The following is an 11,871-nucleotide window of genomic DNA, read 5'->3' as shown; positions in this document are numbered from 1 at the left end:
GTGCGTGAGCCGTGGGGACAGCGGCCGTGACTTTGTGGGGCAGTGGTGGCGGTGTGTGGATGATCCGGCTGGAGGGTGTGCGGGAGGCGGAACCATGCATGGTGCGTGGGGGGTGAGAGGTGTGAGGGGTGTGTGAGGAGGTGAGAGGTGTGAGGAGGTGAGAGGTGTGAGTTGAGAGGTGTGAGGGGGGTGTGAGGAGGTGAGGGGAGTGTGAGGAGGTGTGAGGGGTGTGTGAGGAGGTGAGAGGTGTGAGGGTGTGTGAGGTGTGAGGGGTGTGTGAGGAGGTGAGAGATGTGAAGGTGTGTGAGGAGGTGAGAGGTGTGAGAGGAGGTGAGAGGTGTGTGACGAGGTGAGGGGGGGTGTGAGGAGGTGAGGAGGTGAGAGGTGTGAGGGGGTGAGAGGTGTGAGGGGGGTGTGAGGAGGTGAGGGGAGTGTGAGGAGGTGTGAGGGGTGTGTGAGGAGGTGAGAGGTGTGAGGGTGTGTGAGGTGTGAGGGGTGTGTGAGGAGGTGAGAGATGTGAAGGTGTGTGAGGAGGTGAGAGGTGTGAGAGGAGGTGAGAGGTGTGTGACGAGGTGAGGGGGGGTGTGAGGAGGTGAGGAGGTGAGAGGTGTGAGGGGGTGAGAGGTGTGAGGGGTGTGTGAGGAGGTGAGAGGTGTGAGGGGTGTGTGAGGAGGTGAGAGGTGTGAGGGGTGTGTGAGGAGGTGAGAGGTGTGTGAGGAGGTGAGAGGTGTGTGAGGAGGTGAGGCGGGTGTGAGGAGGTGAGGTGTTGAGGAGGGTGAGGGGTGTGGATGCTGTGGGAAGGTGTGCATCATGTATGTCATGTGTGTGGCCCACTGCAACCATGTGGTCACAGTGCCTCTTTATCTGGCCCTCTTTCCATTTTCTTTTTCCCCTTTAAAAATTTTTACCAGTTTTTTGGAGCTGTAATTCACATACCTTCAGTTCACCCTTCTAAAGTGTACAATTCAGTGGTTTTTAGTATCTTTACAAGGCTGTGCAACCATCACTATCTATGTCCAGAACAGTTTTATCACCCCCAAAAGAAACCCCATGCCCATTAGCAGCCTGCCCCCAGCCCCTGACACCCACCGATCTGCCTCCTGCCTCTGGGGATTTGTCTATTCCGGATGTTTTATGTAAATGGTCCCTTTGCAGTTCCTGACCACTGGTAGGCACACCATGGGCACCCTAATCCAAGGAATCCTTCACTTTCCCCAACAAAGACCCACCTCACCCATCAAGTGCTGGGCTCTGGCCTGCGGGTGGCACTGGTGGCCTTCATTTCTTTGGGTCTTCTTGGCCTTCTCTGTGGTCTTCTGCCTTCTGCTGTCCCACTTCTGTTGTCAAAAGCACAGCCCCATGATGCCCACCCCAATAATCATAACAATAAACCACATCTGCACTGAGCCCCGTTTGCACACCAGGCAATTACTGAGCCTAGTCGGTTCATCCAGATTGTCAACTCTGCCCATGACCTTCTCCCTTTTTGCACCACCAAAGGCTTTCTCTCTGGCAGCTCTTGCTTCCCACCCTCCAGCCCTGCCCTCTCCACCAAGCCCAGCTTCACGTCACCGACGTCTTGCAGCACTTGCCTTGATACCTCCCTGCCTCCAAGCCTAACTTGCCTCCCCCCAGTGAAGGGAACTCCAGATTTTCCTGGTTCCTATTTTATCACTTCGATGAACCATCATGTCCTTCTTCCTATTATACACACGGGTGCAGTTGGCTCTGCTAACTGGTCTGGTTTGTGTCTAAAGAGGCTGTATTAGTTTCATATCACTACTAGAACAAATTACCACAAATGCAGTGGCTCATAACAACAAAAATCTCTTATCTTAGGTTTCTGGAGGTCAGAAGCCTAAAATGGATCTCACTGGGCTAAAGTCACCATGTTGGCATTTGTGTTCCTTCTAGAGGCTCTAAGGGAGAAATCCATTTCCTTGCCTCTTCCACCTTCTAGAGGCTGCCCTCGTTCCTTGTTCTGTGCACCTGCCTCGCCATCATTCCATCCCCTTCTCTGACTGACCCTCCTGCATCTCTTTTTCACTTATGAGGACCCTTGAGATTACGCTGGACTCACCTGGTAATCCAGGATGCTTTCCCCATCTGCAAATTCCCTTTTGCCATGTAAGGTAACATACTCACAGGTTCTGAGGATTAGGATTTGGACAACTTGGGGGGGCGGGGGAGGCATTATTTTGCCTATTACAGATTCTAATTTCATTGGTCTGGGTTTGGCCTTGGCATCCAGACTTTTTTTTTTTTTTTTTGCCACACCATGCGGCATGCAGGATCTTAGTTCCGCGATCAGGGATCGAACCCGTGCCCCCTGCAGTGGCAGCGTGGAGTCTTAACCACTGGACTGCCAGGGAAGTCCCCATCCAGACTTTTAAAAGTTTCCAGATGATTCTAATGTGCAGACAAGGCTGAGAGCCACTGGATAAGAAACAGCATAGTGCAGTTGGAAGCAAAGGCTATGGAGAGGGACCCAGCTGATTTCAATTCCCAGTTCTGCCTCTTAACTCTTTTATGGGCAAATGACTTCATTTATCTGGCCTTCTACTTCCTTCTCTGTAACACGGAGATAATAAACCCTCTCCTCTTCCCAGATGATCATGACGCCCTCTGCTTCTCCATGTCCATGGTGGGAGGCAAAGTTGCACCTGCTCAGACACAGCCACACACTTAGGCTCACACAGACATACAGACCCACATAAAGACACACAGACACACAAAAACACAACTTGCATCCGGGATATACAAAGAACTCTTACAACTCAAATAACCCAACAACAAAGCCCCTAAATAACCCAATTTAAAAATGGGCAGGGAATTCCCTGGTGGGCCGGTGGTTAGGACTGCTGGGGGCCCAGGTTCCATCGCTGGTGGGGAAACTAAGATTCTGCAAGCCACACAGTGTGGCTACATAAATAAATAAAATAATAATGGGCAAAGACAGTAACATTTACCCAAGGAAAACATGCAAATGGCCAATAAGCACATGAATGAATGCTCAACATCCTTTGTCATCAGGGAATTGCAAATCAAAGCCACACTGTGATCCCACTTCACACCCAAGAGGATGGCTGTGATCTGAAAGACAGGTAACAAGTGTAGGTGACGATGTGGAGAAATCGGAACCCTCATACATTGCTGGTGGAAATGTAAAATGATGCAGCCTCTGTGGAAAACAGTTGGAGAAATGAAAACATATGTCCACACAAAATCTTATACAGAAATGTTCGCAGTAACATTGTTCAAAGAGGTAAGGGAGGAGCCAGGATATAGAGGTCTTTTTGCTGGAAAAACAAACAACAAAACATGTAGTCGAACATCAAAAGATTACTGCTAATCGCGAAGAACAGACACCTCAAGTTAATAACGTTAGTGCTTTTTCTATGTACTGGAAGATGCAAGAGTCTGGGTTCATTGAAATTATTCCTTAGATAGGTATCTTAACTATCTAGGCCAGTATCCAAAGCACAGAATGGATAGCATTCTGTGTTATCCACAGAATGCTTCCTGTTTTTCTCCATCCTGAATTCCCCTCAGGGCTCACCGTCTGGAGGCATGCACTGGCTGATGGCTTGATCTTTGTCTATTGGAATGGCAGGCAACATTCCCTGTCCACAAACCACAGGGTGGTCTGGGGGAACCCCCAGTAGTTGTTTTGTATTCGGTGTCTCACTGGCTCACTCATGCATTCCCCATACGTGACGTGCCAGGAGATAAGGACACAGAGACGTGGACATGTGCTAATGGGGCTCCTGGCCCGGGGCGGGGGGGCTCTGAACAAAGACACAGGCAAAAGCCACACAAGGGATGTGCTGCCAGGGTGGGGGGGCCCGAGGGGGCCACGGGCCTCTGACTTGCTCAGGGAGTCACCCTGGAGCTGATGCCGAGGACAGGAAACGAGAACAAGCTGGGCTGTCTAAGGAACCAGAAGGAGGTAGGTTTGGTCACTGGAAGCTGCCTGGGGGATGATGAGAAATGAGCCTGGAAAGGTGGGCCGTTGTGGGGAAGTGCAGGGGCTTCGAGGCTGGGCTTGAGGTTGGTTCTACCTTGGTGGCCACAGGGAAGCCCTGAGCAAAGTTGTACAGGAAGTGTGGGACTCGAGGGACATTGTTCCAGCTAATGATTAAGAACTCTCCAGACAATAGGGGCTTCTTAGACAATGGGTGAATTTCCAGGATGTCCGGCCCCCTTCCGAGAAGGAGGGAGATAACAAAATGTAAAAAAGGTGTCTGTCAAAGACCAATCAGGCAGCTGGGGAGAAGGAGGGAGATAACAAAATGTAAAAAAGGTGTCTGTCAAAGACCAATCAGGCAGCTGGGGACAAGTTCCCTCTCTGGTCCGAGCCTAAGCCGGGACCAATCAGCAGGAGAACACAACCAAATCTATAATTTACATACGGGGACGTGGGAACCTATAAAACTGACATATTCGCGCCCAAAAGGGTTCCTTCTTCGACCTCCTGCGTGAGGACCAAGGAACCCCGGTGCACCGGCCTTCAATAAACCTCTTGCGTTTTGCATCGGCTTCCGACTCTTGTTGTTTCCTGGGCGAGTCGAAACTCCTAGGAGACCGCGCAGGTCTAACATTTGGGGGCTCGTCCGGGATTCCACTCGCCCCGGACCACAAGAACATCGGGAGTTGGAGGTACCAGGTAAGCTCGAGCTTGATTGTCTGTTTGTCCCTTGTTCTTTGTGGGCCATTATCGGAGGAAAGCCGTAAGAATCGGCTTATTATGGAATCTGTATCGGACCTCTGGCTAGGCAGACGTGCTAATAGCCGGCGTCCATGAGCCCTAGGGGACGCCCTGGTGGCTCATCTGGAAGGAGAGGCAAACTCTGTCTCCCCTTCACTCGGTTTCGGCAGTTCCCTTGGTGATAACTGCCATCTGAAGAGGTTTCGGTTTTGAAGCGAGCTCGCGGTGGCCCATGCCTATATGTATTTCGTGGAGTTTTTAACTGTTTCCGTATTGTGGTCTATTCTTCTTCTCTGACGGACGACAATGGGACAAACTATGACGACTCCTCTTTCCCTTACCCTAAGCCATTGGACCGAAGTTCGGGCCAGAGCCCATAATTTTTCGGTAGAGGTAAAGAAAGGAAAGTGGCAGACTTTGTGTGCCTCTGAATGGCCAACATTTCAGATAGGATGGCCCCCCGAAGGATCCTTTTTATTAGACAAGATTAAGCTGCTGAAGTCTAAGATATTTAATATAGATCCCCACGGACATCCAGACCAAGTACCATATGTCTTGGTCTGGGAAGATTTAATTCTCTCCCCACCTCCGTGGGTCCGGCCCTTTGTTTCCTCAACAGGTACGTCCGCGCACACATCAGCAGCGTCGGAGATATTAGCCTTAAAGAAAAACCCCAACACGGAGAAGCTACCCGACGCCCCGGATCCACCGAAGGCGATTTATCCTGACCCGCAGTCAGATTTGCTTCTTTTGGATTCCCCACCCCCTTATCCTCCGGCCCCAAATCCCCTACCACCTAGAGGACCCCCAGCTCCACTGCCCTCGGCACCAAGGGAACCATCCATGATGGAAGAAGAAAGGGGTCCCTCAGCGGGCACTAGGAGCTGGAGGGCTATCTCCCCGGACTCCACTGCCCTACCTCTTAGAGAATATGGCCCCCCCGACGGCCAAGGGAATAGACCTCTCCAATATTGGCCCTTTTCCTCTGCAGATCTTTATAATTGGAAAATGCATAACCCAACTTTTTCCGAAAATCCACAGGCCCTTACCGCTTTAATAGAATCTCTTGTTTTCTCCCACCAGCCCACATGGGATGATTGTCAGCAGCTGCTTCAGACTCTCCTAACGACTGAGGAGAGGCAACGGGTTCTTTTAGAAGCCAGAAAAAAAAATGTATTAGGCGCCAATGGGCAACCTACCCAGCTGCCTAACGAGATTGATGCTGGTTTCCCACTCGTCAGGCCAAACTGGGATTTCAATGCCCCGGAAGGTAGGGAGCGCCTGAAAATGTATCGCCAGGCTCTGGTGGCGGGTCTCCATGGAGCGGCCAGACGGCCCACTAATTTGGCTAAGGTAAGGGAAGTCACTCAGGGGCCCCAGGAATCTCCAACTGTGTTCCTGGAACGTTTAATGGAAGCCTTTAGACGCTTTACCCCTTATGATCCAACTTCGGAGGAACATAGGGCTACTATAACAATGGCTTTCATAGATCAAGCGGCCCCTGATATTAAGAAGAAATTACAGAGGCTAGATGGCTTGCAGGGATTTTCGCTTCAGGAGTTAGTAAAAGAGGCAGATAAAGTGTATAACAAAAGAGAAACAGAGGAAGAGAAGGAAGAAAGAAAGCAGAAAGAGCAGGCAGCCCGTGAAAGAAGACGGGATAAGAGACAGGAGAGGAATTTAAGTAAGATACTGGCCACTGTGGTTGGAGGAAGAAATATAGGGGATAGGAATAGGCAGAAAGGGCGAACGGCAGACAGAAGGCGGCCATTAGACAAGGACCAATGTGCCTACTGTAAAGAAAAAGGACATTGGGCGAGAGAATGCCCTAAGAAAAAGAGTGGAGGAAGGCCAACCAGAAACAAAATCTTAACATTGGAAGAAGAAGACTAGAAAAGTCAGGGCTCGAACCCTCTCCCCGAGCCCCGGGTAACTCTTAGAGTGGAGGGGGAACCTGTTCAATTTTTGGTGGATACCGGAGCCCAGCACTCCGTCCTTCTCCACTCAAAAGGTCCTATCTCAGCTAAAAGGTCATGGGTACAAGGAGCCACTGGGAATAAACAATATTCATGGACCACACGAAGGACAGTAGATCTTGGGATTGGACGAGTAACCCATTCATTTTTTATTATTCCGGAATGCCCCTATCCTTTGCTGGGAAGAGATTTACTCTCCAAAGTAGGGGCTCAAATCCACTTTCAGCCAGAAGGTCCCACCATAACTGATAATAAAGGAAGGTTACTTCAAATATTGACTATGAAATTAGAAGATGAATATAAATTATACGAGCAGCCTTCATCCTCACGAGTTAATGTTACAGATTGGGTAACTCGGTTCCCTCAAGCCTGGGCAGAAACTGCCGGTATGGGGATGGCCGAAAATCGGCCCCCGGTGCTAGTGGAACTCAAGGCAACTGCCACCCCAATAACGGTCCGTCAATACCCCATGAGTAGAGAAGCCAAAGACGGTATCCGTCCCCATATACAGAGGCTACTAGACTTGGGCATCTTAATAAGATGTCAATCAGCATGGAACACCCCTCTCCTGCCGGTAAAGAGACCAGGAACAAATGATTATCGGCCGATGCAGAATCTACGAGAGGTAAACAAACGGGTGGCAGACCTCCACCCCACAGTTCCAAACCCTTACAACCTCCTGAGCACTCTTCCACCTCAATATACGTGGTATACTGTTTCGGACCTTAAAGATGCTTTTTTCTGTTTAAGACTCTCTCCCCTGAGCCAGCCCTACTTTGCCTTCGAATGGAAAGATCCAACATCGGGAATGTCTGGTCAGCTGACATGGACACGGCTACCTCAGGGATTTAAGAATTCGCCGACCATCTTTGATGAAGCCCTCCATCAGGATTTGGCATTATATAGAGAATCAAATCCCCAGGTAACATTACTCGAATACGTTGATGATATTTTATTAGCTGCTGAGACCCAAGAAGATTGTATCAAGGGTACTGAAAAACTGTTAACGGAACTTGGAACCCTGGGATATAGAGCCTCAGCCAAGAAAGCACAAATATGCCAACAACAGGTCAGTTACCTGGGGTATCTATTAAAAGGGGGACAAAGATGGCTCACGGAGAGCAGAAAGGATACGGTGGCCCAAATTCCGGCTCCCAAAAGCGCCAGGCAGGTTAGAGAATTTTTGGGGACGGCCAGATTCTGTAGACTATGGATTCCAGGGTTTGCTGAGCTGGCGGCCCCATTGTACCCCCTAACCAAAAACAGCACTCCTTTCATTTGGGGCGATAAGGAACAACGGGCTTTTGACCAAATCAAACGAGCTTTACTTTCAGCTCCAGCCCTAGGACTGCCAGATGTAACCAAACCTTTTCATTTATATGTGGCCGAAAATAAGGGCATTGCAAAAGGAGTACTGACTCAGAAATTGGGTCCCTGGAATCGCCCAGTTGCTTATTTGTCAAAAAAATTGGACCCTGTGGCATCAGGATGGCCCACCTGTTTAAAGATAATCGCTGCAGTGGCCGTTCTAGTCAAAGATGCTGACAAACTAACTTTAGGACAAAATCTAACGATAACAGCTCCTCATGCCCTGGAAAATGTAGTCCGTCAACCACCGGATAGGTGGCTAACTAATGCCAGGATGACCCATTACCAAACCCTGTTGCTAAACTCAGATCGCATCAAGTTTGCTCCAGCCACAGGACTCAATCCAGCCACCTTGCTACCTGATCCTGACTTGGAAGGCTCCACCATCATACATGATTGTCAGGAAGTACTGGCCGCAGCACACGGCAGTAGGCCAGATCTGATGGACCTGCCCCTCCCTGATGCTGATTTCACCTGGTTCACGGATGGGAGCAGTTTCCTGGAGGAAGGTAAGCGTCAAACTGGGGCAGCCGTGGTAGACGGAAAACAAGTCATATGGGCAGCGGCGCTACCACAAGGGACCTCAGCCCAACGAGCTGAATTAATTGCCCTGATGAGGGCATTAGAGATGGCAGAGAATAAAAAAGTAAACATCTACACAGACAGTAGATATGCGTTTGCTACCGCTCATATCCACGGTGCCATTTACCAACAGAGAGGGCTACTAACTTCAGGTGGCAAAGAAATTAAAAACAAAGACGAAATCATGGCTTTGTTGACTGCACTCATGCTTCCTACTAAAGTCAGTATCATCCACTGCCCTGGACATCAAAAAGGAAATACCCCAATAATTAGGGGAAATAATATGGCTGACCAAGTGGCCCGAGAAATAGCATCGGGAGAAGTCATTCTAGGACTGTCAGATAAAGTTCCTGAAAAACCAGGCCGCGACGAAGAAATCATCCCGGCCACAACAAAAGGAACTTTGTCCCCTCAGCAAGCAGAATCCATGTTACAACAGATGCACAGATGGACACATTTGGGGACTAAAAAGATGGTAGCCTTGTTACAAAAAGCCGGGTACGAAACCCCTGGAATGACAAAATTAGCTGAACAAATTGTGCAGGAATGCGTCCCATGTCAACAGGTAAATACTCACAAAGGGAAACTTGAAACTGGAAAGAGACTCAGGGGGGACCGCCCAGGAACTTACTGGGAGGTGGACTTTACCGAAGTGCGTCCTGGAAGGTACGGTAATAAATACCTTTTAGTTTTTGTAGACACTTTTTCAGGATGGATAGAGGCTTTCCCAACAAAGAAAGGAACAGCTGCTGTAGTAGCCAAGAAGATTTTAGAAGAAATTTTTCCTCGATTTGGAGCACCAAAGGTAATAGGGTCTGATAATGGTCCAGCCTTCGTCGCCCAGGTAAGTCAGGATGTGGCCAGATATTTGGGGACTGATTGGAAATTACATTGTGCCTATAGACCCCAAAGTTCAGGTCAGGTAGAAAGAATGAATAGGACTCTAAAAGAGACCCTAACTAAATTGTCCTTGGAGACTGGCGGTACCGATTGGACGGTGCTCCTTCCTTTGGCCCTATTCCGGGTTAGAAATACACCTTCCCGATACCATCTTACTCCTTTTGAAATATTATATGGTGCCCCGCCTCCCCTCCTCACTTTAGGAAAAGAAATAAAACCTGATTGTCAAAATAACACTGACTTATATGCTAGGCTACTGGGACTCCAATTGGTCCAGAAAGAAATATGGTCCCAACTCGCCGAGGCCTACCAACCGGGAACACCGGGAGAAACTCATCCTTTCCAAGTCGGAGACTCCGTATACGTCCGTCGGCATCGAACCCAGACGTTGGAACCTCGATGGAAAGGACCATACACCGTCCTCCTCACCACCCCAACGGCCATAAAAGTGGACAGCATCGCTGCCTGGATCCATGCTTCACATGTGAAGGCTGCACCAACGACGACATCATCAGGATGGCGGGCCCAAAGGACTGACAACCCGCTCAAACTCAAGCTTCTACGAACCTAAGACTTATAATTTTGGTTTTACTACCTTTACTGACTGTAAGTGAATTAACCCTGTCCTCAGTTTCTGGAAATGGTACTTGTATAGGAACACCTCCCCAGTCCCATAGACACCTTTGTCATGATTTCAGCCTCCCTTCAGGCTCAGGATATCTTGTACCTCCTCAAGATGGATGGTGGGCATGTAACATGGGGCTCACCCCTTGTGTCTCTTTAGAGGTTCTTAATACTTCAGCTGACTTTTGTGTGTTAGTGCAATTAGTCCCTAGACTTATCTACCATTCAGACTCATCCTTTTTAGATGAATATGTAGAAAAAACAAAAGAGAACCTGTAACCCTCACATTGGCTGTCCTTCTAGGACTAGGAATATCTGCCGGGATAGGAACAGGAACCACAGCCCTCATACAACAACCCCAGTATTATGCAAGTTTAAGACAGGCTGTAGACATCGACCTTCGAGCATTAGAAAGTTCCATAACTCAACTAAAGGAATCACTCACCTCACTTTCAGAAATGGTGTTGCAGAATAGAAGAGGCCTAGATTTGCTGTTTCTTAAAGAAGGGGGATTATGCGCCGCTCTAAAAGAAGAATGTTGCTTTTATATTGATCATTCAGGAACCATTACCAAAACCATGGATAAGCTAAGGGAACGCTTAGATAAAAGGCAAAGGGAGAGAGAAAACGAAAAAGGATGGTTTCAATCATGGTTTGATAAGTCCCCCTGGTTTACCACCTTAATCTCTACTCTGTTGGGACCTCTTATTGTTTTATTGTTGATTTTAACTTTTGGACCATGTGTTCTAAATCGCTTGATAGCATTTATTAGAGAACGTATCAGTACTGTACAAGTTCTAATGTTAAGACAACAGTACCAAAGTTTACGAACAGAAGGTTGAGATTCCATGATTGGAATCAATAGTCACAAGAAAAAGGGGGGAATGTGGGACTCGAGGGACATTGTTCCAGCTAATGATTAAGAACTCTCCAGACAATAGGGGCTTCTTAGACAATGGGTGAATTTCCAGGATGTCCGGCCCCCTTCCGAGAAGGAGGGAGATAACAAAATGTAAAAAAGGTGTCTGTCAAAGACCAATCAGGCAGCTGGGGACAAGTTCCCTCTCTGGTCCGAGCCTAAGCCGGGACCAAGCAGCAGGAGAACACAACCAAATCTATAATTTACATACGGGGAAGTGGGAACCTATAAAACTGACATATTCGCGCCCAAAAGGGGTACCTTCTTCGACCTCCTGCGTGAGGACCAAGGAGCCCCGGTGCACCGGCCTTCAATAAACCTCTTGCGTCTTGCATCGGCTTCCGACTCTTGTTGTTTCCTGGGCGAGTCGAAACTCCTAGGAGACCGCGCAGGTCTAACAGAAGTGGAAGGCCCCCTTCTGTGACGGGAACAAGCTCATGGCTCCCAGCAGGCATTTCACCAACGACGTCTGGATTGAGCAAGGGCTGCCCAGTTCCCACGCTGCCTTTGCCTCGAGTTGCTTCTTCAGATGGGACCCAATCCTCCTGTTGTCTCCCAATACTCAAGGGGGCTTTATATTCCACACGTCTTGGTGTCCGCTGAAAGAGATGGATGGACTTCCACCACGCTGTCCTTATGTGCTACATCTAATATTTCCATCCTGAACAGTGAATGGCTTCCAGCTGGCCTTGGGCAAGCAGTTTAACCTCTCAGAATCTCAGCTCTAAGTGGGGATAGAGATGCCTGCATCCCAGGGCCGCTGACAGGATGAGATGGGACAACACTTGCAAAGT

This window comes from Leucopleurus acutus (genome assembly GCF_964270905.1).
Source record: "Leucopleurus acutus genome assembly, chromosome: 20".
NCBI lineage: Eukaryota > Metazoa > Chordata > Mammalia > Artiodactyla > Delphinidae > Leucopleurus > Leucopleurus acutus.
Note: the sequence above shows the minus strand (reverse complement) of the source record.